The sequence below is a fragment of the Nelumbo nucifera genome, chromosome 4 (assembly GCF_055504915.1).
Source record: "Nelumbo nucifera cultivar China Antique chromosome 4, China Antique-T2T, whole genome shotgun sequence".
NCBI lineage: Eukaryota > Viridiplantae > Streptophyta > Magnoliopsida > Proteales > Nelumbonaceae > Nelumbo > Nelumbo nucifera.
The window spans coordinates 51,418,043-51,444,088 of record NC_142652.1 but is presented as its reverse complement, the minus strand read 5'-3'; the positions used below and the strand labels follow the sequence as shown (position 1 = coordinate 51,444,088).

Genomic DNA, 26,046 nt, shown 5'->3' with positions numbered 1-26,046 from the left:
GATAGTATTGCATCTATCCGGGGGTGCGGCAGATCTGAAATACAAACACTCTGCTCACGTAGGAGCTTGTGCACGGTTACCAAGGGAGGAAGGCTGCATACACAGTTTTTTCAAGTCTAAAACAATTAATGGAGGGGAGCAAGATAGTGCATAAAGATCTAAGCGAGCATGAATTAAACGGGTGCGATCATACCAGCACTAATGCACCGGATCCCATCAGAACTCCGAAGTTAAGTGTGCATGGGCGGGAGTAGTCCTAGGATGGGTGACCTCCTGGGAAGTCCTCGTGTTGCACCCCAATTTTATTAATATTTCATTTTGATTTGTATTTGCAAATTCCATTTGTTGTTTCTGGGAGACAACTGGAAACAATGCGTCGGATACTCGGACCATTTGCGGCACGATCGTCATTACTGAATGGCAACGATGCAAGAACCGGGCTTTCGGCATTCGTCATGCATTGTGGGCCCCGCGATAGTATTGCATCTATCCGGGGGTGCGGCAGATCTGAAATGCAAACACTCTGCTCACGTAGGAGCTTGTGCACGGTTACCAAGGGAGGAAGGCTGCATAAACAGTTTTTTCAAATCTAAAACAATTAATGGAGGGGAGCAAGATAGTGCATAAAGATCTAAGCGAGCATGAATTAAACGGGTGCGATCATACCAGCACTAATGCACCGGATCCCATCAGAACTCCGAAGTTAAGTGTGCTTGGGCGAGCGTAGTACTAGGATGGGTGACCTCCTGTGAAGTCCTCGTGTTGCACCCCAATTTTATTAATATTTTGTTTCGATATCGTATTTGCAAATTCCATTTGTCGTTTCGGCGAGACAAACGCAAACAACGCGCCGGATACTCGGACCATTTGCGGCACAATCGTCATTACTGAATGAGAACCGTGCAAAAACCGGGCTTTTGGCATTCGTCGTGCATTGTGGGCCCCGCGATAGTATTGCATTTATCCGGGGGTGCGACAGATCTGAAAAGCAAACACTCTGCTCACGTAGGAGCTTGTGCACGGTTACCAAGGGAGGAAGGCTGCATACACAGTTTTTTTCAAGTCTAAAACAATTAATGGAGGGGAGCAAGATAGTGCATAAAGATCTAAGCGAGCATGAAATAAACGGGTGTCATACCAGCACTAATGCATCGGATCCCATCAGAACTCCGAAGTTAAGCGTGCTTGGGCGAGAGTAGTACTAGGATGGGTGACCTCCTGGGAAGTCCTCGTGTTGCACCCCAATTTTATTAATATTTTATTTTGATTTGTATTTGCAAATTCCATTTGTTGTTTCTGGGAGACAACTGGAAACAATGCGTCGGATACTCGGACCATTTGCGGCACGATCGTCATTACTGAATGGCAACGATGCAAGAACCGGGCTTTCGGCATTCGTCATGCATTGTGGGCCCCGCGATAGTATTGCATCAATCCGGGGGTGCGGCAGATCTGAAATACAAACACTCTGCTCACGTAGGAGCTTGTGCACGGTTACCAAGGGAGGAAGGCTGCATACACAGTTTTTTCAAGTCTAAAACAATTAATGGAGGGGAGCAAGATAGTGCATAAAGATCTAAGCGAGCATGAATTAAACGGGTGCGATCATACCAGCACTAATGCACCGGATCCCATCAGAACTCCGAAGTTAAGTGTGCATGGGCGGGAGTAGTCCTAGGATGGGTGACCTCCTGGGAAGTCCTCGTGTTGCACCCCAATTTTATTAATATTTTATTTCGATATCGTATTTGCAAATTCCATTAATCGTTTCGGCGAGACAAACGCAAACAACGCGCCGGATACTCGGACCATTTGCGGCACGATTGTCATTACTGAATGGGAACCGTGAAAAAACCGGGCTTTTGGCATTCGTCGTGCATTGTGGGCCCCGCGATAATTTTGCATCTATCCGGGGGTGCGGCAGATCTAAAAAGCAAACACTCTGCTCACATAAGAGCTTGTGCACGGTTACCAAGGGAGGAAGGCTGCATACACAGTTTTTTTCAAGTCTAAAACAATTAATGGAGGGGAGCAAGATAGTGCATAAAGATCTAAGCGAGCATGAATTAAACGGGTGCGATCATACCAGCACTAATGCACCGGATCCCATCAAAACTCCGAAGTTAAGCGTGCTTGGGCGAGAGTAGTACTAGGATGGGTGACCTCCTGGGAAGTCCTCGTGTTGCACCCCAATTTTATTAATATTTTATTTTGATTTGTATTTGCAAATTCCATTTGTTGTTTCTGGGAGACAACTGGAAACAATGCGTCGGATACTCGGACCATTTGCGGCACGATCGTCATTACTGAATGGCAACGATGCAAGAACCGGGCTTTCGGCATTTGTCATGCACTGTGGGCCCCGCGATAGTATTGCATCTATCCGGGGGTGCGGCAGATCTGAAATACAAACACTTTGCTCACGTAGGAGCTTGTGCACGGTTACCAAGGGAGGAAGGCTGCATACACAGTTTTTTCAAATCTAAAACAATTAATGGAGGGGAGCAAGATAGTGCATAAAGATCTAAGCGAGCATGAATTAAACGGGTGCGATCATACCAGCACTAATGCACCGGATCCCATCAGAACTCCGAAGTTAAGCGTGCTTGGGCGAGAGTAGTACTAGGATGGGTGACCTCCTGGGAAGTCCTCGTGTTGCACCCCAATTTTATTAATATTTTATTTTGATTTGTATTTGCAAATTCCATTTGTTGTTTCTGGGAGACAACTGGAAACAATGCGTCGGATACTCGGACCATTTGCGGCACGATCGTCATTACTGAATGGCAACGATGCAAGAACCGGGCTTTCGGCATTCGTCATGCATTGTGGGCCCCGCGATAGTATTGCATCTATCCGGGGGTGCGGCAGATCTGAAATGCAAACACTCTGCTCACGTAGGAGCTTGTGCACGGTTACCAAGGGAGGAAGGCTGCATACACAGTTTTTTCAAATCTAAAACAATTAATGGAGGGGAGCAAGATAGTGCATAAAGATCTAAGCGAGCATGAATTAAACGGGTGCGATCATACCAGCACTAATGCACAGGATCCCATCAGAACTCCGAAGTTAAGCGTGCTTGGGCGAGAGTAGTACTAGGATGGTTGACCTCCTAGGAAGTCCTCGTGTTGCACCCCAATTTTATTAATATTTTATTTCGATATCGTATTTGCAAATTCCATTTGTCGTTTCGGCGAGACAAACGCAAACAACGTGCCGGATACTCGGACCATTTGCGGCACGATTGTCATTACTGAATGGGAACCGTGCAAAAACCGGGCTTTTGGCATTCATCGTGCATTGTGGGCCCCGCGATATTATTGCATCTATCAGGGGGTGCGGCAGATCTGAAAAGCAAACACTCTGCTCACGTAGGAGCTTGTGCACGGTTACCAAGGGAGGAAGGCTGCATACACAGTTTTTTCAAGTCTAAAACAATTAATGGAGGGGAGCAAGATAGTGCATAAAGATCTAAGCGAGTATGAATTAAACGGGTGCGATCATACCAGCACTAATGCACTGGATCCCATCAGAACTCCGAAGTTAAGCGTGCTTGGGCGAGAGTAGTAATAGGATGGGTGACCTCCTGGGAAGTCCTCGTGTTGCACCCCAATTTTATTAATATTTTATTTTGATTTGTATTTGGAAATTCCATTTGTTGTTTCTGGGAGATACTGGAAACAATGCGTCGGATACTCGGACCATTTGCGGCACGATCGTCATTACTGAATGGCCACGATGCAAGAACCGGGCTTTCGGCATTCGTCATGCATTGTGGGCCCCACGATAGTATTGCATCTATCCGGAGGTGCGGCAGATCTGAAAAGCAAACACTCCGCTCACGTAGGAGCTTGTGCACGGTTACCAAGGGAAGAAGGCTGCATACACATTTTTTTCAAATCTAAAACAATTAATGGAAGGGAGCAAGATACGTCATAAAGATCTAAGCGAGCATGAATTAAATGGGTGCGATCATACCAGCACTAATGCACCGGATCCCATCAGAACTCCGAAGTTAAGTGTGCTTGGGCGAGAGTAGTATTAGGATGGGTGACCTCCTGGGAAGTCCTTGTGTTGCACTCCAATTTTATTAATATTTTATTTCGATATCGTATTTGCAAATTCCATTTGTCGTTTCGGCGAGACAAACTCAAACAACGCGCCGGATACTCGGACCATTTGCGGCACGATCGTCATTACTGAATGGGAACCGTGCAAAAACCGGGCTTTTGGCATTCGTCGTGCATTGTGGGCCCCGCGATAGTATTGCATCTATCCGGGGGTGCGGCAGATCTAAAAAGCAAACACTCTGCTCACGTAAGAGCTTGTGCACGGTTACCAAGGGAGGAAGGCTGCATACACAGTTTTTTCAAGTCTAAAACAATTAATGGAGGGGAGCAAGATAGTGCATAAAGATCTAAGCGAGCATGAATTAAACGGGTGTGATCATACCAGCACTAATGCACCGGATCCCATCAGAACTCCGAAGTTAAGCGTTCTTGGGCGAGAGTTGTACTAGGATGGGTGACCTCCTGGGAAGTCCTCGTGTTGCACCCCAATTTTATTAATATTTTATTTTGATTTGTATTTGCAAATTCCATTTGTTGTTTCTGGGAGACAACTGGAAACAATGCGTCGGATACTCGGACCATTTGCGGCACGATCGTCATTACTGAATGGCAACGATGCAAGAACCGGGCTTTCGGCATTCGTCATGCATTGTGGGCCCCGCGATAGTATTGCATCTATCCGGGGGTGCGGCAGATCTGAAATGCAAACACTCTGCTCACGTACGAGCTTGTGCACGGTTACCAAGAGAGGAAGGCTGCATACACAGTTTTTTCAAATCTAAAACAATTAATGGAGGGGAGCAAGATAGTGCATAAAGATCTAAGCGAGCATGAATTAAACGGGTGCGATCATACCAGCACTAATGCACAGGATCCCATCAGAACTCCGAAGTTAAGCGTTCTTGGGCGAGAGTAGTAGTAGGATGGGTGACCTCTTGGGAAGTCCTCGTGTTGCACCCCAATTTTATTAATATTTTATTTCGATATCGTATTTGCAAATTCCATTTGTCGTTTCGGCGAGACAAACGCAAACAACGTGCCGAATACTCGGACCATTTGCGGCACGATTGTCATTACTGAATGGGAACCGTGCAAAAACCGTGCTTTTGGCATTCATCGTGCATTGAGGGCCCCGCGATATTATTGCATCTATCAGGGGGTGCGGCAGATCTGAAAAGCAAACACTCTGCTCACGTAGGAGCTTGTGCACGGTTACCAAGGGAGGAAGGCTGCATACACAGTTTTTTCAAGTCTAACACAATTAATGGAGGGGAGCAAGATAGTGCATAAAGATCTAAGCGAGCACGAATTAAACGGGTGCGATCATACCAGCACTAATGCACCGGATCCCATCGGAACTCCGAAGTTAAGCGTGCTTGGGCGAGAGTAGTACTAGGATGGGTGACCTCCTGGGAAGTCCTTGTGTTGCACCCCAATTTTATTAATATTTTATTTTGATTTGTATTTGCAAATTCCATTTGTTGTTTCTGGGAGATACTGGAAACAATGCGTCGGATACTCGGACCATTTGCGGCACGATCGTCATTATTGAATGGCCACGATGCAAGAACCCGGCTTTCGGCATTCGTCATGCATTGTGGGCCCCACGATAGTATTGCATCTATCCGGAGGTGCGGCAGATCTGAAAAGCAAACACTCCGCTCACGTAGGAGCTTGTGCACGGTTACCAAGGGAAGAAGGCTGCATACACATTTTTTTCAAATCTAAAACAATTAATGGAAGGGAGCAAGATAGTTCATAAAGATCTAAGCGAGCATGAATTAAACGGGTGCGATAATACTAGCACTAATGCACCGGATCCCATCAGAACTCCGAAGTTAAGTGTGCTTGGGCGAGAGTAGTATTAGGATGGGTGACCTCCTGGGAAGTCCTTGTGTTGCACCCCAATTTTATTAATATTTTATTTCGATATCGTATTTGCAAATTCCATTTGTCGTTTCGGCGAGACAAACTCAAACAACGCGCCGGATACTCGGACCATTTGCGGCACGATCGTCATTACTGAATGGGAACCGTGCAAAAACCATGCTTTTGGCATTCGTCGTGCATTGTGGGCCCCGCGATAGTATTGCATCTATCCGGGGGTGCGGCAGATCTGAAAAGCAAAACACTCTGCTCACGTAGGAGCTTGTGCACGGTTACCAAGGGAGGAAGGCTGCATACACAGTTTTTTCAAGTCTAAAACAAATAATGGAGGGGAGCAAGATAGTGCATAAAGATCTAAGCGAGCATGAATTAAACGGGTGCGATCATACCAGCACTAATGCACCGGATCCCATCAGAACTCCGAAGTTAAGTGTGCATGGGCGAGAGTAGTACTAGGATGGGTGACCTCCTGGGAAGTCCTCGTGTTGCACCCCAATTTTATTAATATTTTATTTCGATATCGTATTTGCAAATTCCATTTGTCGTTTCGGCGAGACAAACGCAAACAACGCGCCGGATTCTCGGACCATTTGCGGCACGATTGTCATTACTGAATGGGAACCGTGAAAAAACCGGGCTTTTGGCATTCGTCGTGCATTGTGGGCCCCGCGATAGTATTGCATTTATCCGGGGGTGCGGCAGATCTAAAAAGCAAACACTCTGCTCACGTAAGAGCTTGTGCACGGTTACCAAGGGAGGAAGGCTGCATACACAGTTTTTTCAAGTCTAAAACAATTAATGGAGGGGAGCAAGATAGTGCATAAAGATCTAAGCGAGTATGAATTAAACGGGTGCGATCATACCAGCACCAATGCAATGGATCCCATCAGAACTCCAAAGTTAATCGTGCATGGGCGAGAGTAGTACTAGGATGGGTGACCTCCTGGGAAGTCCTCGTGTTGCACCCCAATTTTATTAATATTTTATTTTGATTTGTATTTGCAAATTCCATTTGTTGTTTCTGGGAGACAACTGGAAACAATGCGTCGGATACTCGGACCATTTGCGGCACGATCGTCATTACTGAATGGCAACGATGCAAGAACCGGGCTTTCGGCATTCGTCATGCATTGTGGGCCCCGCGATAGTATTGCATCTATCCGGGGGTGCGGCAGATCTGAAATGCAAACACTCTGCTCACGTACGAGCTTGTGCACGGTTACCAAGGGAGGAAGGCTGCATACACAGTTTTTTCAAATCTAAAACAATTAATGGAGGGGAGCAAGATAGTGCATAAAGATCTAAGCGAGCATGAATTAAACGGGTGCGATCATACCAGCACTAATGCACAGGATCCCATTAGAACTCCGAAGTTAAGCGTGCTTGGGCGAGAGTAGTACTAGGATGGGTGACCTCCTGGGAAGTCCTTGTGTTGCACCCCAATTTTATTAATATTTTATTTTGATTTGTATTTGCAAATTCCATTTGTTGTTTCTGGGAGATACTGGAAACAATGCGTCGGATACTCGGACCATTTGCGGCACGATCGTCATTACTGGAATGGCCACGATGCAAGAACCGGGCTTTCGGCATTCATCATGCATTGTGGGCCCCACGATAGTATTGCATCTATCCGGAGGTGCGGCAGATCTGAAAAGCAAACACTCCGCTCACGTAGGAGCTTGTGCACGGTTACCAAGGGAAGAAGGCTGCATACACATTTTTTTCAAATCTAAAACAATTAATGGAAGGGAGCAAGATAGTTCATAAAGATCTAAGCGAGCATGAATTAAACGGGTGCGATCATACCAGCACAAATGCACCGGATCCCATCAGAACTCCGAAGTTAAGTGTGCTTGGGCGAGAGTAGTACTAGGATGGGTGACCTCCGGGGAAGTCCTCGTGTTGCACCCCAATTTTATTAATATTTTATTTCGATATCGTATTTGCAAATTCCATTTGTCGTTTCGGTGAGACAAACGCAAACAACGTGCCGGATACTCGGACCATTTGCGGCACGATTGTCATTACTGAATGGGAACCGTGCAAAAACCGGGCTTTTGGCATTCGTCGTGCATTGTGGGCCCCGCGATAGTATTGCATCTATCCGGGGGTGCGGCAGATCTGAAATGCAAACACTCTGCACACGTACGAGCTTGTGCACGGTTACCAAGGGAGGAAGGCTGCATACACAGTTTTTTCAAATCTAAAACAATTAATGGAGGGGAGCAAGTTAGTGCATAAAGATCTAAGCGAGCATGAATTAAACGGGTGCGATCATACCAGCACTAATGCACAGGATCCCATCAGAACTCCGAAGTTAAGCGTGCTTGGGCGAGACTATTACTAGGATGGGTGACCTCCTGGGAAGTCCTCGTGTTGCACCCCAATTTTATTAATATTTTATTTCGATATCGTATTTGCAAATTCCATTTGTCGTTTCGGCGAGACAAACGCAAACAACGTGCCGGATTCTCGGACCATTTGCGGCACGATTGTCATTACTGAATGGGAACCGTGCAAAAACCGGGCTTTTGGCATTCATCGTGCATTGTGGGCCCCGCGATATTATTGCATCTATCAGAGGGTGCGGCAGATCTGAAAAGCAAACACTCTGCTCACGTAGGAGCTTGTGCACGGTTACCCAGGGAGGAAGGCTGCATACACAGTTTTTTCAAGTCTAAAACAATTAATGGAGGGGAGCAAGATAGTGCATAAAGATCTAAGCGAGCATGAATTAAACGGGTGCGATCATACCAGCACTAATGCACCGGATCCCATCAGAACTCCGAAGTTAAGTGTGCATGGGCGGGAGTAGTCCTAGGATGGGTGACCTCCTGGGAAGTCTTCGTGTTGCACCCCAATTTTATTAAAATTTTATTTCGATATCGTATTTGCAAATTCCATTTGTCGTTTCGGCGAGACAAACGCAAACAACGCGCCGGATACTCGGACCATTTGCGGCACGATTGTCATTACTGAATGGGAACCGTGAAAAAACCGGGCTTTTGGCATTCGTCGTGCATTGTGGGCCCCGCGATAGTATTGCATCTATCCGGGAGTGCGGCAGATCTAAAAAGCAATCACTCTGCTCACGTAAGAGCTTGTGCACGGTTACCAAGGGAGGAAGGCTGCATACACAGTTTTTTCAAGTCTAAAACAATTAATGGAGGGGAGCAAGATAGTGCATAAAGATCTAAGCGAGCATGAATTAAACGGGTGCGATCATACCAGCACTAATGCATCGGATCCCATCAGAACTCCGAAGTTAAGCGTGCTTGGGCGAGAGTAGTACTAGGATGGGTGACCTCCTGGGAAGTCCTCGTGTTGCACCCCAATTTTATTAATATTTTATTTTGATTTGTATTTGCAAATTCCATTTGTTGTTTCTGGGAGACAACTGGAAACAATGCGTCGGATACTCGGACCATTTGCGGCACGATCGTCATTACTGAATGGCAACGATGCAAGAACCGGGCTTTCGGCATTCGTCATGCATTGTGGGCCCCGCGATAGTATTGCATCTATCCGGGGGTGCGGCAGATCTGAAATGCAAACACTCTGCTCACGTAGGAGTTTGTGCACGGTTACCAAGGGAGGAAGGCTGCATACACAGTTTTTTCAAATCTAAAACAATTAATGGAGGGGAGCAAGATAGTGCATAAAGATCTAAGCGAGCATGAATTAAACGGGTGCGATCGTACCAGCACTAATGCATCGGATCCCAACAGAACTCCGAAGTTAAGCGTGCTTGGGCGAGAGTAGTACTAGGATGGGTGACCTCCTGGGAAGTCCTCGTGTTGCACCCCAATTTTATTAATATTTTATTTTGATTTGTATTTGCAAATTCCATTTGTTGTTTCTGGGAGACAACTGGAAACAATGCATCGGACACTCGGACAATTTGCGGCACGATCGTCATTACTGAATGGCAACGATGCAAGAACCGGGCTTTCGGCATTCGTCATGCATTGTGGGCCCCGCGATAGTATTGCATCTATCCGGGGGTGCGGCAGATCTGAAATGCAAACACTCTGCTCACGTACGAGCTTGTGCACGGTTACCAAGGGAGGAAGGCTGCATACACAGTTTTTTCAAATCTAAAACAATTAATGGAGGGGAGCAAGATAGTGCATAAAGATCTAAGCGAGCATGAATTAAACGGGTGCGATCATACCAGCACTAATGCACAGGATCCCATCAGAACTCCGAAGTTAAGCGTGCTTGGGCGAGAGTAGTACTAGGATGTGTGACCTCCTGGGAAGTCCTCGTGTTGCACCCCAATTTTATTAATATTTTATTTCGATATCGTATTTGCAAATTCCATTTGTCGTTTCGGCGAGACAAACGCAAACAACGTGCCGGATACTCGGACCATTTGCGGCACGATTGTCATTACTGAATGGGAACAGTGCAAAAACCGGGCTTTTGGCATTCATCGTGCATTGTGGGCCCCGCGATATTATTGCATCTATCAGGGGGTGCGGCAGATCTGAAAAGCAAACACTCTGCTCACGTAGGAACTTGTGCATGGTTACCAAGGGAGGAAGGCTGCATACACAGTTTTTTCAAGTCTAAAACAATTAATGGAGGGGAGCAAGATAGTGCATAAAGATCTAAGCGAGCATGAATTAAACGGGTTCGATCATACCATCACTAATGCACCGGATCCCATCAGAACTCCGAAGTTAAATGTGCATGGGCGGGAGTAGTCCTAGGATGGGTGACCTCCTGGGAAGTCCTCGTGTTGCACCCCAATTTTATTAATATTTTATTTCGATATCGTATTTGCAAATTCCATTTGTCGTTTCGGCGAGACAAACGCAAACAACGCGCCGGATACTCGGACCATTTGCGGCACGATTGTCATTACTGAATGGGAACCGTGAAAAAACCGGGCTTTTGGCATTCGTCGTGCATTGTGGGCCCCGCGATAGTATTGCATCTATCCGGGGGTGCGGCAGATCTAAAAAGCAAACACTCTGCTCACGTAAGAGCTTGTGCACGGTTACCAAGGGAGGAAGGCTGCATACACAGTTTTTTTCAAGTCTAAAACAATTAATGGAGGGGAGCAAGATAGTGCATAAAGATCTAAGCGAGCATGAAATAAACGGGTGTCATACCAGCACTAATGCATCGGATCCCATCAGAACTCCGAAGTTAAGCGTGCTTGGGCGAGAGTAGTACTAGGATGGGTGACCTCCTGGGAAGTCCTCGTGTTGCACCCCAATTTTATTAATATTTTATTTTGATTTGTATTTGCAAATTCCATTTGTTGTTTCTGGGAGACAACTGGAAACAATGCGTCGGATACTCGGACCATTTGCGGCACGATCGTCATTACTGAATGGCAACGATGCAAGAACCGGGCTTTCGGCATTCGTCATGCATTGTGGGCCCCGCGATAGTATTGCATCTATCCGGGGGTGCGGCAGATCTGAAATACAAACACTCTGCTCACGTAGGAGCTTGTGCACGGTTACCAAGGGAGGAAGGCTGCATACACAGTTTTTTCAAGTCTAAAACAATTAATGGAGGGGAGCAAGATAGTGCATAAAGATCTAAGCGAGCATGAATTAAACGGGTGCGATCATACCAGCACTAATGCACCGGATCCCATCAGAACTCCGAAGTTAAGTGTGCATGGGCGGGAGTAGTCCTAGGATGGGTGACCTCCTGGGAAGTCCTCGTGTTGCACCCCAATTTTATTAATATTTCATTTTGATTTGTATTTGCAAATTCCATTTGTTGTTTCTGGGAGACAACTGGAAACAATGCGTCGGATACTCGGACCATTTGCGGCACGATCGTCATTACTGAATGGCAACGATGCAAGAACCGGGCTTTCGGCATTCGTCATGCATTGTGGGCCCCGCGATAGTATTGCATCTATCCGGGGGTGCGGCAGATCTGAAATGCAAACACTCTGCTCACGTAGGAGCTTGTGCACGGTTACCAAGGGAGGAAGGCTGCATAAACAGTTTTTTCAAATCTAAAACAATTAATGGAGGGGAGCAAGATAGTGCATAAAGATCTAAGCGAGCATGAATTAAACGGGTGCGATCATACCAGCACTAATGCACCGGATCCCATCAGAACTCCGAAGTTAAGTGTGCTTGGGCGAGCGTAGTACTAGGATGGGTGACCTCCTGTGAAGTCCTCGTGTTGCACCCCAATTTTATTAATATTTTGTTTCGATATCGTATTTGCAAATTCCATTTGTCGTTTCGGCGAGACAAACGCAAACAACGCGCCGGATACTCGGACCATTTGCGGCACAATCGTCATTACTGAATGAGAACCGTGCAAAAACCGGGCTTTTGGCATTCGTCGTGCATTGTGGGCCCCGCGATAGTATTGCATTTATCCGGGGGTGCGACAGATCTGAAAAGCAAACACTCTGCTCACGTAGGAGCTTGTGCACGGTTACCAAGGGAGGAAGGCTGCATACACAGTTTTTTTCAAGTCTAAAACAATTAATGGAGGGGAGCAAGATAGTGCATAAAGATCTAAGCGAGCATGAATTAAACGGATGCGATCATACCAGCACTAATGCACCGGATCCCATCAGAACTCCGAAGTTAAGCGTGCTTGGGCGAGAGTAGTATTAGGATGGGTGACCTCCTGGGAAGTCCTCGTGTTGCACCCCAATTTTATTAATATTTTATTTTGATTTGTATTTGCAAATTCCATTTGTTGTTTCTGGGAGACAACTGGAAACAATGCGTCGGATACTCGGACCATTTGCGGCACGATCGTCATTGCTGAATGGCAACGATGCAAGAACCGGGCTTTCGGCATTCGTCATGCATTGTGGGCCCCGCGATAGTATTGCATCTATCCGGGGGTGCGGCAGATCTAAAAAGCAAACACTCTGCTCACGTAAGAGCTTGTGCACGGTTACCAAGGGAGGAAGGCTGCATACACAGTTTTTTCAAGTGTAAAACAATTAATGGAGGGGAGCAAGATAGTGCATAAAGATCTAAGCGAGCATGAATTAAACGGGTGCGATCATACCAGCACTAATGCACCGGATCCCATCAGAACTCCAAAGTTAAGCGTGCTTGGGCGAGAGTAGTACTAGGATGGGTGACCTCCTGGGAAGTCCTCGTGTTGCACCCCAATTTTATTAATATTTTATTTTGATTTGTATTTGCAAATTCCATTTGTTGTTTCTGGGAGACAACTGGAAACAATGCGTCGGATACTCGGACCATTTGCGGCACGATCGTCATTACTGAATGGCAACGATGCAAGAACCGGGCTTTCGGCATTCGTCATGCATTGTGGGCCCCGCGATAGTATTGCATCTATCCGGGGGTGCGGCAGATCTGAAATACAAACACTCTGCTCACGTAGGAGCTTGTGCACGGTTACCAAGGGAGGAAGGCTGCATACACAGTTTTTTCAAATCTAAAACAATTAATGGAGGGGAGCAAGATAGTGCATAAAGATCTAAGCGAGCATGAATTAAATGGGTGCGATCATACCAGCACTAATGCACCGGATCCCATCAGAACTCCGAAGTTAAGTGTGCATGGGCGGGAGTAGTCCTAGGATGGGTGACCTCCTGGGAAGTCCTCGTGTTGCACCCCAATTTTATTAATATTTCATTTTGATTTGTATTTGCAAATTCCATTTGTTGTTTCTGGGAGACAACTGGAAACAATGCGTCGGATACTCGGACCATTTGCGGCACGATCGTCATTACTGAATGGCAACGATGCAAGAACCGGGCTTTCGGCATTCGTCATGCATTGTGGGCCCCGCGATAGTATTGCATCTATCCGGGGGTGCGGCAGATCTGAAATGCAAACACTCTGCTCACGTAGGAGCTTGTGCACGGTTACCAAGGGAGGAAGGCTGCATACACAGTTTTTTCAAATCTAAAACAATTAATGGAGGGGAGCAAGATAGTGCATAAAGATCTAAGCGAGCATGAATTAAACGGGTGTGATCATACCAGCACTAATGCACCGGATCCCATCAGAACTCCGAAGTTAAGTGTGCATGGGCGGGAGTAGTCCTAGGATGGGTGACCTCCTGGGAAGTCCTCTTGTTGCACCCCAATTTTATTAATATTTTATTTCGATATCGTATTTGCAAATTCCATTTGTCGTTTCGGCGAGACAAACGCAAACAACGTGCCGGATACTCGGACCATTTGCGGCACGATTGTCATTACTGAATGGGAACCGTGCAAAAACCGGGCTTTTGGCATTCATCGTGCATTGTGGGCCCCGCGATATTATTGCATCTATTAGGGGGTGCGGCAGATCTGAAAAGCAAACACTCCGCTCACGTACGAGCTTGTGCACGGTTACCAAGGGAAGAAGGCTGCATACACATTTTTTTCAAATCTAAAACAATTAATGGAAGGGAGCAAGATAGTTCATAAAGATCTAAGCGAGTATGAATTAAACGGGTGCGATCATACCAGCACTAATGCACCGGATCCCATCAGAACTCCGAAGTTAAGTGTGCTTGGGCGAGAGTAGTATTAGGATGGGTGACCTCCTGGGAAGTCCTTGTGTTGCACCCCAATTTTATTAATATTTTATTTCGATATCGTATTTGCAAATTCCATTTGTCGTTTCGGCGAGACAAACTCAAACAACGCGCCGGATACTCGGACCATTTGCGGCACGATCGTCATTACTGAATGGGAACCGTGCAAAAACCAGGCTTTTGGCATTCGTCGTGCATTGTGGGCCCCGCGATAGTATTGCATCTATCCGGGGGTGCGGCAGATCTGAAAAGCAAAACACTCTGCTCACGTAGGAGCTTGTGCACGGTTACCAAGGGAGAAAGGCTGCATACACAGTTTTTTCAAGTCTAAAACAATTAATGGAGGGGAGCAAGATAGTGCATAAAGATCTAAGCGAGCATGAATTAAACGGGTGCGATCATACCAGCACTAATGCACCGGATCCCATCAAAACTCCGAAGTTAAGTGTGCATGGGCGAGAGTAGTACTAGGATAGGTGACCTCCTGGGAAGTCCTCGTGTTGCACCCCAATTTTATTAATATTTTATTTCGATATCGTATATGCAAATTCCATTTGTCGTTTCGGCGAGACAAACGCAAACAACACGCCGGATACTCGGACCATTTGCGGCACGATTGTCATTACTGAATGGGAACCGTGAAAAAACCGGGCTTTTGGCATTCGTCGTGCATTGTGGGCCCCGCGATAGTATTGCATCTATCCGGGGGTGCGGCAGATCTGAAAAGCAAACACTCTGCTCACGTAAGAGCTTGTGCACGGTTACCAAGGGAGGAAGGCTGCATACACTGTTTATTCAAGTCTAAAACAATTAATGGAGGGGAGCAAGATAGTGCATAAAGATCTAAGCGAGCATGATTTAAACGGGTGCGATCATACCAGCACTAATGCATCGGATCCCATCAGAACTCCGAAGTTAAGCGTGCTTGGGCGAGAGTAGTACTAGGATGGGTGACCTCCTGGGAAGTCCTCGTGTTGCACCCCAATTTTATTAATATTTTATTTCGATATCGTATTTGCAAATTCCATTTGTCGTTTCGGTGAGACAAACGCAAACAACGTGCCGGATACTCGGACCATTTGCGGCACGATTGTCATTACTGAATGGGAACCGTGCAAAAACCGGGCTTTTGGCATTCGTCGTGCATTGTGGGCCCCGCGATAGTACTGCATCTATCCGGGGGTGCGGCAGATCTGAAATGCAAACACTCTGCACACGTACGAGCTTGTGCACGGTTACCAAGGGAGGAAGGCTGCATACACAGTTTTTTCAAATCTAAAACAATTAATGGAGGGGAGCAAGTTAGTGCATAAAGATCTAAGCGAGCATGAATTAAACGGGTGCGATCATACCAGCACTAATGCACAGGATCCCATCAGAACTCCGAAGTTAAGCGTGCTTGGGCGAGACTATTACTAGGATGGGTGACCTCCTGGGAAGTCCTCGTGTTGCACCCCAATTTTATTAATATTTTATTTCGATATCGTATTTGCAAATTCCATTTGTCGTTTCGGCGAGACAAACGCAAACAACGTGCCGGATTCTCGGACCATTTGCGGCACGATTGTCATTACTGAATGGGAACCGTGCAAAAACCGGGCTTTTGGCATTCATCGTGCATTGTGGGCCCCGCGATATTATTGCATCTATCAGAGGGTGCGGCAGATCTGAAAAGCAAACACTCTGCTCACGTAGGAGCTTGTGCACGGTTACCCAGGGAGGAAGGCTGCATACACAGTTTTTTCAAGTCTAAAACAATTAATGGAGGGGAGCAAGATAGTGCATAAAGATCTAAGCGAGCATGAATTAAACGGGTGCGATCATACCAGCACTAATGCACCGGATCCCATCAGAACTCCGAAGTTAAGTGTGCATGGGCGGGAGTAGTCCTAGGATGGGTGACCTCCTTGGAAGTCCTCGTGTTGCACCCCAATTTTATTAATATTTTATTTCGATATCGTATTTGCAAATTCCATTTGTCGTTTCGGCGAGACAAACGCAAACAACGCGCCGGATACTCGGACCATTTGCGGCACGATTGTCATTACTGAATGGGAACCGTGAAAAAACCGGGCTTTTGGCATTCGTCGTGCATTGTGGGCCCCGCGATAGTATTGCATCTATCCGGGAGTGCGGCAGATCTAAAAAGCAATCACTCTGCTCACGTAAGAGCTTGTGCACGGTTACCAAGGGAGGAAGGCTGCATACACAGTTTTTTCAAGTCTAAAACAATTAATGGAGGGGAGCAAGATAGTGCATAAAGATCTAAGCGAGCATGAATTAAACGGGTGCGATCATACCAGCACTAATGCATCGGATCCCATCAGAACTCCGAAGTTAAGCGTGCTTGGGCGAGAGTAGTACTAGGATGGGTGACCTCCTGGGAAGTCCTCGTGTTGCACCCCAATTTTATTAATATTTTATTTTGATTTGTATTTGCAAATTCCATTTGTTGTTTCTGGGAGACAACTGGAAACAATGCGTCGGACACTCGGACCATTTGGGCACGATCGTCATTACTGAATGGCAACGATGCAAGAACCGGGCTTTCGGCATTCGTCATGCATTGTGGGCCCCGCGATAGTATTGCATCTATCCGGGGGTGCGGCAGATCTGAAATGCAAACACTCTGCTCACGTACGAGCTTGTGCACGGTTACCAAGGGAGGAAGGCTGCATACACAGTTTTTTCAAATCTAAAACAATTAATGGAGGGGAGCAAGATAGTGCATAAAGATCTAAGCGAGCATGAATTAAACGGGTGCGATCATACCAGCACTAATGCACAGGATCCCATCAGAACTCCGAAGTTAAGCGTGCTTGGGCGAGAGTAGTACTAGGATGTGTGACCTCCTGGGAAGTCCTCGTGTTGCACCCCAATTTTATTAATATTTTATTTCGATATCGTATTTGCAAATTCCATTTGTCGTTTCGGCGAGACAAACGCAAACAACGTGCCGGATACTCGGACCATTTGCGGCACGATTGTCATTACTGAATGGGAACAGTGCACAAACCGGGCTTTTGGCATTCATCGTGCATTGTGGGCCCCGCGATATTATTGCATCTATCAGGGGGTGCGGCAGATCTGAAAAGCAAACACTCTGCTCACGTAGGAGCTTGTGCACGGTTACCAAGGGAGGAAGGCTGCATACACAGTTTTTTCAAGTCTAAAACAATTAATGGAGGGGAGCAAGATAGTGCATAAAGATCTAAGCGAGCATGAATTAAACGGGTTCGATCATACCAGCACTAATGCACCGGATCCCATCAGAACTCCGAAGTTAAGTGTGCATGGGCGGGAGTAGTCCTAGGATGGGTGACCTCCTGGGAAGTCCTCGTGTTGCACCCCAATTTTATTAATATTTTATTTCGATATCGTATTTGCAAATTCCATTTGTCGTTTCGGCGAGACAAACGCAAACAACGCGCCGGATACTCGGACCATTTGCGGCACGATTGTCATTACTGAATGGGAACCGTGAAAAAACCGGGCTTTTGGCATTCGTCGTGCATTGTGGGCCCCGCGATAGTATTGCATCTATCCGGGGGTGCGGCAGATCTAAAAAGCAAACACTCTGCTCACGTAAGAGCTTGTGCACGGTTACCAAGGGAGGAAGGCTGCATACACAGTTTTTTTTCAAGTCTAAAACAATTAATGGAGGGGAGCAAGATAGTGCATAAAGATCTAAGCGAGCATGAAATAAACGGGTGTCATACCAGCACTAATGCATCGGATCCCATCAGAACTCCGAAGTTAAGCGTGCTTGGGCGAGAGTAGTACTAGGATGGGTGACCTCCTGGGAAGTCCTCGTGTTGCACCCCAATTTTATTAATATTTTATTTTGATTTGTATTTGCAAATTCCATTTGTTGTTTCTGGGAGACAACTGGAAACAATGCGTCGGATACTCGGACCATTTGCGGCACGATCGTCATTACTGAATGGCAACGATGCAAGAACCGGGCTTTCGGCATTCGTCATGCATTGTGGGCCCCGCGATAGTATTGCATCTATCCGGGGGTGCGGCAGATCTGAAATACAAACACTCTGCTCACGTAGGAGCTTGTGCACGGTTACCAAGGGAGGAAGGCTGCATACACAGTTTTTTCAAGTCTAAAACAATTAATGGAGGGGAGCAAGATAGTGCATAAAGATCTAAGCGAGCATGAATTAAACGGGTGCGATCATACCAGCACTAATGCACCGGATCCCATCAGAACTCCGAAGTTAAGTGTGCATGGGCGGGAGTAGTCCTAGGATGGGTGACCTCCTGGGAAGTCCTCGTGTTGCACCCCAATTTTATTAATATTTCATTTTGATTTGTATTTGCAAATTCCATTTGTTGTTTCTGGGAGACAACTGGAAACAATGCGTCGGATACTCGGACCATTTGCGGCACGATCGTCATTACTGAATGGCAACGATGCAAGAACCGGGCTTTCGGCATTCGTCATGCATTGTGGGCCCCGCGATAGTATTGCATCTATCCGGGGGTGCGGCAGATCTAAAAAGCAAACACTCTGCTCACGTAAGAGCTTGTGCACGGTTACCAAGGGAGGAAGGCTGCATACACAGTTTTTTCAAGTCTAAAACAATTAATGGAGGGGAGCAAGATAGTGCATAAAGATCTAAGCGAGCATGAATTAAACGGGTGCGATCATACCAGCACTAATGCACCGGATCCCATCAGAACTCCAAAGTTAAGCGTGCTTGGGCGAGAGTAGTACTAGGATGGGTGACCTCCTGGGAAGTCCTCGTGTTGCACCCCAATTTTATTAATATTTTATTTTGATTTGTATTTGCAAATTCCATTTGTTGTTTCTGGGAGACAACTGGAAACAATGCGTCGGATACTCGGACCATTTGCGGCACGATCGTCATTACTGAATGGCAACGATGCAAGAACCGGGCTTTCGGCATTCATCATGCATTGTGGGCCCCGCGATAGTATTGCATCTATCCGGGGGTGCGGCAAATCTGAAATACAAACACTCTGCTCACGTAGGAGCTTGTGCACGGTTACCAAGGGAGGAAGGCTGCATACACAGTTTTTTCAAGTCTAAAACAATTAATGGAGGGGAGCAAGATAGTGCATAAAGATCTAAGCGAGCATGAATTAAACGGGTGCGATCATACCAGCACTAATGCACCGGATCCCATCAGAACTCCGAAGTTAAGTGTGCATGGGCGGGAGTAGTCCTAGGATGGGTGACCTCCTGGGAAGTCCTCGTGTTGCACCCCAATTTTATTAATATTTCATTTTGATTTGTATTTGCAAATTCCATTTGTTGTTTCTGGGAGACAACTGGAAACAATGCGTCGGATACTCGGACCATTTGCGGCACGATCGTCATTACTGAATGGCAACGATGCAAAAACCGGGCTTTCGGCATTCGTCATGCATTGTGGGCCCCGCGATAGTATTGCATCTATCCGGGGGTGCGGCAGATCTGAAATGCAAACACTCTGCTCACGTAGGAGCTTGTGCACGGTTACCAAGGGAGGAAGGCTGCATACACAGTTTTTTCAAATCTAAAACAATTAATGGAGGGGAGCAAGATAGTGCATAAAGATCTAAGCGAGCATGAATTAAACGGGTGTGATCATACCAGCACTAATGCACCGGATCCCATCAGAACTCCGAAGTTAAGTGTGCATGGGCGGGAGTAGTCTTAGGATGGGTGACCTCCTGGGAAGTCCTCTTGTTGCACCCCAATTTTATTAATATTTTATTTCGATATCGTATTTGCAAATTCCATTTGTCGTTTCGGCGAGACAAACGCAAACAACGTGCCGGATACTCGGACCATTTGCGGCACGATTGTCATTACTGAATGGGAACCGTGCAAAAACCGGGCTTTTGGCATTCATCGTGCATTGTGGGCCCCGCGATATTATTGCATTTATCAGGGGGTGCGGCAGATCTGAAAAGCAAACACTCCGCTCACGTACGAGCTTGTGCACGGTTACCAAGGGAAGAAGGCTGCATACACATTTTTTTCAAATCTAAAACAATTAATGGAAGGGAGCAAGATAGTTCATAAAGATCTAAGCGAGCATGAATTAAACGGGTGCGATCATACCAGCACTAATGCACCGGATCCCATCAGAACTCCGAAGTTAAGTGTGCTTGGGCGAGAGTAGTATTAGGATGGGTGACCTCCTGGGAAGTCCTTGTGTTGCACCCCAATTTTATTAATATTTAATTTCGATATCGTATTTGCAAATTCCATTTGTCGTTTCGGCGAGACAAACTCAAACAACGCGCCGGATACTCGGACCATTTGCGGCACGATCGTCATTACTGAATGGGAACCGTGCAAAAACCAGGCTTTTGGCATTCGTCGTGCATTGTGGGCCCCGCGATAGTATTGCATCTATCCGGGGGTGCGGCAGATCTGAAAAGCAAAACACTCTGCTCACGTAGGAGCTTGTGCACGGTTACCAAGGGAGAAAGGCTGCATACACAGTTTTTTCAAGTCTAAAACAATTAATGGAGGGGAGCAAGATAGTGCATAAAGATCTAAGCGAGCATGAATTAAACGGGTGCGATCATACCAGCACTAATGCACCGGATCCCATCAAAACTCCGAAATTAAGTGTGCATGGGCGAGAGTAGTACTAGGATAGGTGACCTCCTGGGAAGTCCTCGTGTTGCACCCCAATTTTATTAATATTTTATTTCGATATCGTATTTGCAAATTCCATTTGTCGTTTCGGCGAGACAAACGCAAACAACACGCCGGATACTCGGACCATTTGCGGCACGATTGTCATTACTGAATGGGAACCGTGAAAAAACCGGGCTTTTGGCATTCGTCGTGCATTGTGGGCCCCGCGATAGTATTGCATCTATCCGGGGGTGCGGCAGATCTGAAAAGCAAACACTCTGCTCACGTAAGAGCTTGTGCACGGTTACCAAGGGAGGAAGGCTGCATACACTGTTTATTCAAGTCTAAAACAATTAATGGAGGGGAGCAAGATAGTGCATAAAGATCTAAGCGAGCATGATTTAAACGGGTGCGATCATACCAGCACTAATGCATCGGATCCCATCAGAACTCCGAAGTTAAGCGTGCTTGGGCGAGAGTAGTACTAGGATGGGTGACCTCCTGGGAAGTCCTCGTGTTGCACCCCAATTTTATTAATATTTTATTTTGATTTGTATTTGCAAATTCCATTTGTTGTTTCTGGGAGACAACTGGAAACAATGCGTCGGATACTCGGACCATTTGCGGCACGATCGTCATTACTGAATGGCAACGATGCAAGAACCGGGCTTTCGGCATTCGTCATGCATTGTGGGCCCCGCGATAGTATTGCATCTATCCGGGGGTGCGGCAGATCTGAAATGCAAACACTCTGCTCACGTAGGAGTTTGTGCACGGTTACCAAGGGAGGAAGGCTGCATACACAGTTTTTTCAAATCTAAAACAATTAATGGAGGGGAGCAAGATAGTGCATAAAGATCTAAGCGAGCATGAATTAAACGGGTGCGATCATACCAGCACTAATGCACAGGATCCCATCAGAACTCCGAAGTTAAGCGTGCTTGGGCGAGACTATTACTAGGATGGGTGTCCTCCTGGGAAGTCCTCGTGTTGCACCCCAATTTTATTAATATTTTATTTCGATATCGTATTTGCAAATTCCATTTGTCGTTTCGGCGAGACAAACGCAAACAACGTGCCGGATACTCGGACCATTTGTGGCACGATTGTCATTACTGAATGGGAACCGTGCAAAAACCGGGCTTTTGGCATTCATCGTGCATTGTGGGCCCCGCGATATTATTGCATCTATCAGGGGGTGCGGCAGATCTGAAAAGCAAACACTCTGCTCACGTAGGAGCTTGTGCACGGTTACCAAGGGAGGAAGGCTGCATACACAGTTTTTTCAAGTCTAAAACAATTAATGGAGGGGAGCAAGATAGTGCATAAAGATCTAAGCGAGCATGAATTAAACGGGTGCGATCATACCAGCACTAATGCACCGGATCCCATCAGAACTCCGAAGTTAAGTGTGCATGGGCGGGAGTAGTCCTAGGATCGGTGACCTCCTGGGAAGTCCTCGTGTTGCACCCCAATTTTATTAATATTTTATTTCGATATCGTATTTGCAAATTCCATTTGTCGTTTCGGCGAGACAAACGCAAACAACGCGCCGGATACTCGGACCATTTGCGGCACGATTGTCATTACTGAATGGGAACCGTGAAAAAACCGGGCTTTTGGCATTCGTCGTGCATTGTGGGCGCCGCGATAGTTTTGCATCTATCCGGGGGTGCGGCAGATCTAAAAAGCAAACACTCTGCTCACATAAGAGCTTGTGCACGGTTACCAAGGGAGGAAGGCTGCATACACAGTTTTTTTCAAGTCTAAAACAATTAATGGAGGGGAGCAAGATAGTGCATAAAGATCTAAGCGAGCATGAATTAAACGGGTGCGATCATACCAGCATTAATGCACCGGATCCCATCAGAACTCCGAAGTTAAGTGTGCATGGGCGGGAGTAGTCCTAGGATGGGTGACCTCCTGGGAAGTCCTCGTGTTGCACCCCAATTTTATTAATATTTTATTTCGATATCGTATTTGCAAATTCCATTTGTCGTTTCGGCGAGACAAACGCAAACAACGCGCCGTATACTCGGACCATTTGCGGCACAATCGTCATTACTGAATGAGAACCGTGCAAAAACCGGGCTTTTGGCATTCGTCATGCATTGTGGGCCCCGCGATAGTATTGCATCTATCCGGAGGTGCGGCAGATCTGAAAAGCAAACACTCCGCTCACGTAGGAGCTTGTGCACGGTTACCAAGGGAAAGAGGCTGCATACACATTTTTTTCAAATCTAAAACAATTAATGGAAGGGAGCAAGATAGGTCATAAAGATCTAAGCGAGCATGAATTAAACGGGTGCTATCATACCAGCACTAATGCACCGGATCTCACCAGAACTCCGAAGTTAAGTGTGCTTGGGCGAGAGTAGTATTAGGATGGGTGACCTCCTGGGAAGTCCTTGTGTTTCACCCCAATTTTATTAATATTTTATTTCGATATCGTATTTGCAAATTCCATTTGTCGTTTCGGCGAGACAAACTCAAACAACGCGCCGGATACTCGGACCATTTGCGGCACGATCGTCATTACTGAATGGGAACCGTGCAAAAACCGGGCTTTTGGCATTCGTCGTGCATTGTGGGCCCCGCGATAGTATTGCATCTATCCGGGGGTGCGGCAGATCTGAAAAGCAAACACTCTGCTCACGTAGGAGCTTGTGCACGGTTACCAAGGGAGGAAGGCTGCATACACAGTTTTTTCAAGTCTAAAACAATTAATGGAGGGGAGCAAGATAGTGCATAAAGATCTAAGCGAGCATGAATTAAACGGGTGCGATCATACCAGCACTAATGCACCGGATCCCATCAGAACTCCGAAGTTAAGTGTGCATGGGCGGGAGTAGTCCTAGGATCGGTGACCTCCTGGGAAGTCCTCGTGTTGCACCCCAATTTTATTAATATTTTATTTCGATATCGTATTTGCAAATTCCATTTGTCGTTTCGGCGAGACAAACGCAAACAACGCGCCGGATACTCGGACCATTTGCGGCACGATTGTCATTACTGAATGGGAACCGTGAAAAAACCGGGCTTTTGGCATTCGTCGTGCATTGTGGGCGCCGCGATAGTTTTGCATCTATCCGGGGGTGCGGCAGATCTAAAAAGCAAACACTCTGCTCACATAAGAGCTTGTGCACGGTTACCAAGGGAGGAAGGCTGCATACACAGTTTTTTTCAAGTCTAAAACAATTAATGGAGGGGAGCAAGATAGTGCATAAAGATCTAAGCGAGCATGAATTAAACGGGTGCGATCATACCAGCATTAATGCACCGGATCCCATCAGAACTCCGAAGTTAAGCGTGCTTGGGCGAGAGTAGTACTAGGATGGGTGACCTCCTGGGAAGTCCTCGTGTTGCACCCCAATTTTATTAATATTTTATTTTGATTTGTATTTGCAAATTCCATTTGTTGTTTCTGGGAGACAACTGGAAACAATGCGTCGGATACTCGGACCATTTGCGGCACGATCGTCATTACTGAATGGCAACGATGCAAGAACCGGGCTTTCGGCATTCGTCATGCATTGTGGGCCCCGCGATAGTATTGCATCTATCCGGGGGTGCGGCAGATCTGAAAAGCAAACACTCTGCTCACGTAGGAGCTTGTGCACGGTTACCAAGGGAGGAAGGCTGCATACACAGTTTTTTCAAGTCTAAAACAATTAATGGAGGGGAGCAAGATAGTGCATAAAGATCTAAGCGAGCATGAATTAAACGGGTGCGATCATACCAGCACTAATGCACCGGATCCCATCAGAACTCCGAAGTTAAGTGTGCATGGGCGGGAGTAGTCCTAGGATGGGTGACCTCCTGGGAAGTCCTCGTGTTGCACCCCAATTTTATTAATATTTTATTTCGATATCGTATTTGCAAATTCCATTAATCGTTTCGGCGAGACAAACGCAAACAACGCGCCGGATACTCGGACCATTTGCGGCACGATTGTCATTACTGAATGGGAACCGTGAAAAAACCGGGCTTTTGGCATTCGTCGTGCATTGTGGGCCCCGCGATAGTTTTGCATCTATCCGGGGGTGCGGCAGATCTAAAAAGCAAACACTCTGCTCACATAAGAGCTTGTGCACGGTTACCAAGGGAGGAAGGCTGCATACACAGTTTTTTTCAAGTCTAAAACAATTAATGGAGGGGAGCAAGATAGTGCATAAAGATCTAAGCGAGCATGAATTAAGCGGGTGCGATCATACCAGCACTAATGTACCGGATCCCATCAGAACTCCGAAATTAAGCGTGCTTGGGCGAGAGTAGTACTAGGATGGGTGACCTCCTGGGAAGTCCTCGTGTTGCACCCCAATTTTATTAATATTTTATTTTGATTTGTATTTGCAAATTCCATTTGTTGTTTCTGAGAGACAACTGGAAACAATGCGTCGGATACTCGGACCATTTGCGGCACGATCGTCATTACTGAATGGCAACGATGCAAGAACCGGGCTTTCGGCATTCGTCATGCATTGTGGGCCCCGCGATAGTATTGCATCTATCCGGGGGTGCGGCAGATCTGAAATACAAACACTTTGCTCACGTAGGAGCTTGTGCACGGTTACCAAGGGAGGAAGGCTGCATACACAGTTTTTTCAAATCTAAAACATTTAATGGAGGGGAGCAAGATAGTGCATAAAGATCTAAGCGAGCATGAATTAAACGGGTGCGATCATACCAGCACTAATGCACAGGATCCCATCAGAACTCCGAAGTTAAGCGTGCTTGGGCGAGAGTAGTACTAGGATGGGTGACCTCCTGGGAAGTCCTTGTGTTCACCCCAATTTTATTAATATTTTATTTCGATATCGTATTTGCAAATTCCATTTGTCGTTTCGGCGAGACAAACGCAAACAACGTGCCGGATACTCGGACCATTTGCGGCACGATTGTCATTACTGAATGGGAACCGTGCAAAAACCGGGCTTTTGGCATTCATCGTGCATTGTGGGCCCCGCG

General features: G+C 46.5%; 47 non-coding genes and 8 pseudogenes across 47 annotated transcripts; all 55 read left to right on the top strand.

Annotated features, from left to right (window-relative positions):
• Window positions 1-179: 179 nt before the first annotated feature.
• LOC148795103 (5S ribosomal RNA) lies at window positions 180-298 on the top strand. Its single transcript, XR_016073752.1, has one exon. It is a non-coding gene; the product is annotated as a 5S ribosomal RNA (ribosomal RNA).
• Window positions 299-652: 354 nt separating this feature from the next.
• On the top strand, window positions 653-771 carry LOC148795102 (5S ribosomal RNA). The gene has a single exon (XR_016073228.1). It is a non-coding gene; the product is annotated as a 5S ribosomal RNA (ribosomal RNA).
• Window positions 772-1,127: 356 nt separating this feature from the next.
• Window positions 1,128-1,243, top strand: LOC148795101 (5S ribosomal RNA; annotated as a pseudogene).
• A 354-nt stretch (window positions 1,244-1,597) lies between these two features.
• LOC148795100 (5S ribosomal RNA) lies at window positions 1,598-1,716 on the top strand. The gene has a single exon (XR_016073750.1). It is a non-coding gene; the product is annotated as a 5S ribosomal RNA (ribosomal RNA).
• Window positions 1,717-2,072: 356 nt separating this feature from the next.
• On the top strand, window positions 2,073-2,191 carry LOC148795099 (5S ribosomal RNA). Its single transcript, XR_016073184.1, has one exon. It is a non-coding gene; the product is annotated as a 5S ribosomal RNA (ribosomal RNA).
• A 354-nt stretch (window positions 2,192-2,545) lies between these two features.
• Window positions 2,546-2,664, top strand: LOC148795098 (5S ribosomal RNA). Its single transcript, XR_016071645.1, has one exon. It is a non-coding gene; the product is annotated as a 5S ribosomal RNA (ribosomal RNA).
• Window positions 2,665-3,018: 354 nt separating this feature from the next.
• LOC148795097 (5S ribosomal RNA) lies at window positions 3,019-3,137 on the top strand. Its single transcript, XR_016069257.1, has one exon. It is a non-coding gene; the product is annotated as a 5S ribosomal RNA (ribosomal RNA).
• A 355-nt stretch (window positions 3,138-3,492) lies between these two features.
• LOC148795096 (5S ribosomal RNA) lies at window positions 3,493-3,611 on the top strand. Its single transcript, XR_016074630.1, has one exon. It is a non-coding gene; the product is annotated as a 5S ribosomal RNA (ribosomal RNA).
• Window positions 3,612-3,964: 353 nt separating this feature from the next.
• On the top strand, window positions 3,965-4,083 carry LOC148795095 (5S ribosomal RNA). The gene has a single exon (XR_016074366.1). It is a non-coding gene; the product is annotated as a 5S ribosomal RNA (ribosomal RNA).
• Window positions 4,084-4,438: 355 nt separating this feature from the next.
• LOC148795094 (5S ribosomal RNA) lies at window positions 4,439-4,557 on the top strand. Its single transcript, XR_016074985.1, has one exon. It is a non-coding gene; the product is annotated as a 5S ribosomal RNA (ribosomal RNA).
• Window positions 4,558-4,911: 354 nt separating this feature from the next.
• On the top strand, window positions 4,912-5,030 carry LOC148795093 (5S ribosomal RNA). The gene has a single exon (XR_016069799.1). It is a non-coding gene; the product is annotated as a 5S ribosomal RNA (ribosomal RNA).
• Window positions 5,031-5,385: 355 nt separating this feature from the next.
• On the top strand, window positions 5,386-5,504 carry LOC148795092 (5S ribosomal RNA). The gene has a single exon (XR_016071877.1). It is a non-coding gene; the product is annotated as a 5S ribosomal RNA (ribosomal RNA).
• A 353-nt stretch (window positions 5,505-5,857) lies between these two features.
• LOC148795091 (5S ribosomal RNA) lies at window positions 5,858-5,976 on the top strand. The gene has a single exon (XR_016069362.1). It is a non-coding gene; the product is annotated as a 5S ribosomal RNA (ribosomal RNA).
• A 356-nt stretch (window positions 5,977-6,332) lies between these two features.
• On the top strand, window positions 6,333-6,451 carry LOC148795090 (5S ribosomal RNA). The gene has a single exon (XR_016071570.1). It is a non-coding gene; the product is annotated as a 5S ribosomal RNA (ribosomal RNA).
• Window positions 6,452-6,806: 355 nt separating this feature from the next.
• On the top strand, window positions 6,807-6,925 carry LOC148795089 (5S ribosomal RNA). Its single transcript, XR_016070183.1, has one exon. It is a non-coding gene; the product is annotated as a 5S ribosomal RNA (ribosomal RNA).
• Window positions 6,926-7,279: 354 nt separating this feature from the next.
• On the top strand, window positions 7,280-7,398 carry LOC148795088 (5S ribosomal RNA). The gene has a single exon (XR_016074845.1). It is a non-coding gene; the product is annotated as a 5S ribosomal RNA (ribosomal RNA).
• Window positions 7,399-7,752: 354 nt separating this feature from the next.
• On the top strand, window positions 7,753-7,871 carry LOC148795087 (5S ribosomal RNA). The gene has a single exon (XR_016070932.1). It is a non-coding gene; the product is annotated as a 5S ribosomal RNA (ribosomal RNA).
• Window positions 7,872-8,226: 355 nt separating this feature from the next.
• On the top strand, window positions 8,227-8,345 carry LOC148795086 (5S ribosomal RNA). Its single transcript, XR_016069727.1, has one exon. It is a non-coding gene; the product is annotated as a 5S ribosomal RNA (ribosomal RNA).
• Window positions 8,346-8,700: 355 nt separating this feature from the next.
• LOC148795085 (5S ribosomal RNA) lies at window positions 8,701-8,819 on the top strand. Its single transcript, XR_016075514.1, has one exon. It is a non-coding gene; the product is annotated as a 5S ribosomal RNA (ribosomal RNA).
• A 355-nt stretch (window positions 8,820-9,174) lies between these two features.
• On the top strand, window positions 9,175-9,293 carry LOC148795084 (5S ribosomal RNA). The gene has a single exon (XR_016071864.1). It is a non-coding gene; the product is annotated as a 5S ribosomal RNA (ribosomal RNA).
• A 354-nt stretch (window positions 9,294-9,647) lies between these two features.
• LOC148795083 (5S ribosomal RNA) lies at window positions 9,648-9,766 on the top strand. The gene has a single exon (XR_016069400.1). It is a non-coding gene; the product is annotated as a 5S ribosomal RNA (ribosomal RNA).
• Window positions 9,767-10,120: 354 nt separating this feature from the next.
• On the top strand, window positions 10,121-10,239 carry LOC148795082 (5S ribosomal RNA). Its single transcript, XR_016069340.1, has one exon. It is a non-coding gene; the product is annotated as a 5S ribosomal RNA (ribosomal RNA).
• A 355-nt stretch (window positions 10,240-10,594) lies between these two features.
• Window positions 10,595-10,713, top strand: LOC148795081 (5S ribosomal RNA; annotated as a pseudogene).
• Window positions 10,714-11,069: 356 nt separating this feature from the next.
• Window positions 11,070-11,185, top strand: LOC148795080 (5S ribosomal RNA; annotated as a pseudogene).
• A 354-nt stretch (window positions 11,186-11,539) lies between these two features.
• Window positions 11,540-11,658, top strand: LOC148795079 (5S ribosomal RNA). Its single transcript, XR_016073749.1, has one exon. It is a non-coding gene; the product is annotated as a 5S ribosomal RNA (ribosomal RNA).
• Window positions 11,659-12,012: 354 nt separating this feature from the next.
• On the top strand, window positions 12,013-12,131 carry LOC148795078 (5S ribosomal RNA). The gene has a single exon (XR_016073227.1). It is a non-coding gene; the product is annotated as a 5S ribosomal RNA (ribosomal RNA).
• A 356-nt stretch (window positions 12,132-12,487) lies between these two features.
• LOC148795077 (5S ribosomal RNA) lies at window positions 12,488-12,606 on the top strand. Its single transcript, XR_016073200.1, has one exon. It is a non-coding gene; the product is annotated as a 5S ribosomal RNA (ribosomal RNA).
• Window positions 12,607-12,960: 354 nt separating this feature from the next.
• Window positions 12,961-13,079, top strand: LOC148795076 (5S ribosomal RNA). The gene has a single exon (XR_016072216.1). It is a non-coding gene; the product is annotated as a 5S ribosomal RNA (ribosomal RNA).
• Window positions 13,080-13,433: 354 nt separating this feature from the next.
• On the top strand, window positions 13,434-13,552 carry LOC148795075 (5S ribosomal RNA). Its single transcript, XR_016073748.1, has one exon. It is a non-coding gene; the product is annotated as a 5S ribosomal RNA (ribosomal RNA).
• Window positions 13,553-13,906: 354 nt separating this feature from the next.
• LOC148795074 (5S ribosomal RNA) lies at window positions 13,907-14,025 on the top strand. The gene has a single exon (XR_016070289.1). It is a non-coding gene; the product is annotated as a 5S ribosomal RNA (ribosomal RNA).
• A 355-nt stretch (window positions 14,026-14,380) lies between these two features.
• LOC148795073 (5S ribosomal RNA) lies at window positions 14,381-14,499 on the top strand. Its single transcript, XR_016073392.1, has one exon. It is a non-coding gene; the product is annotated as a 5S ribosomal RNA (ribosomal RNA).
• A 356-nt stretch (window positions 14,500-14,855) lies between these two features.
• On the top strand, window positions 14,856-14,974 carry LOC148795072 (5S ribosomal RNA). The gene has a single exon (XR_016070351.1). It is a non-coding gene; the product is annotated as a 5S ribosomal RNA (ribosomal RNA).
• Window positions 14,975-15,329: 355 nt separating this feature from the next.
• Window positions 15,330-15,448, top strand: LOC148795071 (5S ribosomal RNA). The gene has a single exon (XR_016071863.1). It is a non-coding gene; the product is annotated as a 5S ribosomal RNA (ribosomal RNA).
• A 355-nt stretch (window positions 15,449-15,803) lies between these two features.
• On the top strand, window positions 15,804-15,922 carry LOC148795070 (5S ribosomal RNA). Its single transcript, XR_016069725.1, has one exon. It is a non-coding gene; the product is annotated as a 5S ribosomal RNA (ribosomal RNA).
• Window positions 15,923-16,277: 355 nt separating this feature from the next.
• On the top strand, window positions 16,278-16,396 carry LOC148795069 (5S ribosomal RNA). The gene has a single exon (XR_016069103.1). It is a non-coding gene; the product is annotated as a 5S ribosomal RNA (ribosomal RNA).
• Window positions 16,397-16,751: 355 nt separating this feature from the next.
• Window positions 16,752-16,870, top strand: LOC148795068 (5S ribosomal RNA). Its single transcript, XR_016071862.1, has one exon. It is a non-coding gene; the product is annotated as a 5S ribosomal RNA (ribosomal RNA).
• Window positions 16,871-17,223: 353 nt separating this feature from the next.
• Window positions 17,224-17,342, top strand: LOC148795067 (5S ribosomal RNA). The gene has a single exon (XR_016069339.1). It is a non-coding gene; the product is annotated as a 5S ribosomal RNA (ribosomal RNA).
• Window positions 17,343-17,697: 355 nt separating this feature from the next.
• Window positions 17,698-17,816, top strand: LOC148795066 (5S ribosomal RNA). The gene has a single exon (XR_016070281.1). It is a non-coding gene; the product is annotated as a 5S ribosomal RNA (ribosomal RNA).
• Window positions 17,817-18,173: 357 nt separating this feature from the next.
• LOC148795065 (5S ribosomal RNA) lies at window positions 18,174-18,289 on the top strand (annotated as a pseudogene).
• A 354-nt stretch (window positions 18,290-18,643) lies between these two features.
• Window positions 18,644-18,762, top strand: LOC148795064 (5S ribosomal RNA). The gene has a single exon (XR_016073747.1). It is a non-coding gene; the product is annotated as a 5S ribosomal RNA (ribosomal RNA).
• A 354-nt stretch (window positions 18,763-19,116) lies between these two features.
• LOC148795063 (5S ribosomal RNA) lies at window positions 19,117-19,235 on the top strand. Its single transcript, XR_016072215.1, has one exon. It is a non-coding gene; the product is annotated as a 5S ribosomal RNA (ribosomal RNA).
• Window positions 19,236-19,589: 354 nt separating this feature from the next.
• On the top strand, window positions 19,590-19,708 carry LOC148795062 (5S ribosomal RNA). The gene has a single exon (XR_016073746.1). It is a non-coding gene; the product is annotated as a 5S ribosomal RNA (ribosomal RNA).
• Window positions 19,709-20,062: 354 nt separating this feature from the next.
• Window positions 20,063-20,181, top strand: LOC148795061 (5S ribosomal RNA; annotated as a pseudogene).
• Window positions 20,182-20,536: 355 nt separating this feature from the next.
• On the top strand, window positions 20,537-20,655 carry LOC148795060 (5S ribosomal RNA). Its single transcript, XR_016073390.1, has one exon. It is a non-coding gene; the product is annotated as a 5S ribosomal RNA (ribosomal RNA).
• Window positions 20,656-21,011: 356 nt separating this feature from the next.
• On the top strand, window positions 21,012-21,130 carry LOC148795059 (5S ribosomal RNA; annotated as a pseudogene).
• A 355-nt stretch (window positions 21,131-21,485) lies between these two features.
• On the top strand, window positions 21,486-21,604 carry LOC148795058 (5S ribosomal RNA). The gene has a single exon (XR_016071861.1). It is a non-coding gene; the product is annotated as a 5S ribosomal RNA (ribosomal RNA).
• A 354-nt stretch (window positions 21,605-21,958) lies between these two features.
• Window positions 21,959-22,077, top strand: LOC148795057 (5S ribosomal RNA). The gene has a single exon (XR_016070431.1). It is a non-coding gene; the product is annotated as a 5S ribosomal RNA (ribosomal RNA).
• A 355-nt stretch (window positions 22,078-22,432) lies between these two features.
• On the top strand, window positions 22,433-22,551 carry LOC148795056 (5S ribosomal RNA). The gene has a single exon (XR_016070435.1). It is a non-coding gene; the product is annotated as a 5S ribosomal RNA (ribosomal RNA).
• Window positions 22,552-22,907: 356 nt separating this feature from the next.
• LOC148795055 (5S ribosomal RNA) lies at window positions 22,908-23,026 on the top strand. Its single transcript, XR_016075002.1, has one exon. It is a non-coding gene; the product is annotated as a 5S ribosomal RNA (ribosomal RNA).
• Window positions 23,027-23,381: 355 nt separating this feature from the next.
• Window positions 23,382-23,500, top strand: LOC148795054 (5S ribosomal RNA; annotated as a pseudogene).
• A 355-nt stretch (window positions 23,501-23,855) lies between these two features.
• Window positions 23,856-23,974, top strand: LOC148795053 (5S ribosomal RNA). The gene has a single exon (XR_016070434.1). It is a non-coding gene; the product is annotated as a 5S ribosomal RNA (ribosomal RNA).
• A 356-nt stretch (window positions 23,975-24,330) lies between these two features.
• On the top strand, window positions 24,331-24,449 carry LOC148795052 (5S ribosomal RNA). The gene has a single exon (XR_016070359.1). It is a non-coding gene; the product is annotated as a 5S ribosomal RNA (ribosomal RNA).
• A 354-nt stretch (window positions 24,450-24,803) lies between these two features.
• On the top strand, window positions 24,804-24,922 carry LOC148795051 (5S ribosomal RNA). Its single transcript, XR_016073745.1, has one exon. It is a non-coding gene; the product is annotated as a 5S ribosomal RNA (ribosomal RNA).
• A 356-nt stretch (window positions 24,923-25,278) lies between these two features.
• LOC148795050 (5S ribosomal RNA) lies at window positions 25,279-25,397 on the top strand. The gene has a single exon (XR_016070950.1). It is a non-coding gene; the product is annotated as a 5S ribosomal RNA (ribosomal RNA).
• A 354-nt stretch (window positions 25,398-25,751) lies between these two features.
• On the top strand, window positions 25,752-25,869 carry LOC148795049 (5S ribosomal RNA; annotated as a pseudogene).
• Window positions 25,870-26,046: the final 177 nt, after the last annotated feature.